Genomic DNA, 598 nt, shown 5'->3' on the forward strand with positions numbered 1-598 from the left:
ACTAATGGATTTCTCAGACTTACGAAGAAGAAAAGTACGAGCTAGCTGTACGGGAAACGGGCACTTTTATACAGACAATATGCTCCGAATGTTAGCCCAACGGTTTGTAAAGTACACTCCATGAGTTTCTTCTGGAGGATATTGACTTTCCTCCGGTTAATTTTCATTTGCCTGAGATAAAATGTGGTCTATCAAACTCTGTTTCTATAAGTCTATCACGATTTTTGTTAATGACTTCGATTTCCTCTAAGGAGTATCCGTCAAACTATATTTCCACCAGATTTGGTTCCATATCGCTCTCCCACGGTGACTGAAACTAATGGATTTCTCTGACTTACGAAAATAAAAAGGAATGAGCTAGCTGTACGGGAAATGGGCACTTTTATACAGACAATATGCTCCGAATGTTTGCCCAACGGCTTGTAAAGTACACTCCATGAGTTTCTTCTGAGGATATTACTTGTCATCTGGTTAATTTTCATTTAACTAAAATAAAATGTGTTCTATCAAACTCTGTGTGTATAAGTCTATTACCATTTTTGGTAATGACTTTGATTTCCTCTAAGACTTACCGTCAAACTATATTTCCCCGGATTTG

This window comes from Acyrthosiphon pisum, unplaced genomic scaffold, assembly GCF_005508785.2.
Source record: "Acyrthosiphon pisum isolate AL4f unplaced genomic scaffold, pea_aphid_22Mar2018_4r6ur Scaffold_21312;HRSCAF=23603, whole genome shotgun sequence".
In the NCBI taxonomy this organism is placed as follows: Eukaryota; Metazoa; Arthropoda; class Insecta; order Hemiptera; family Aphididae; genus Acyrthosiphon; species Acyrthosiphon pisum.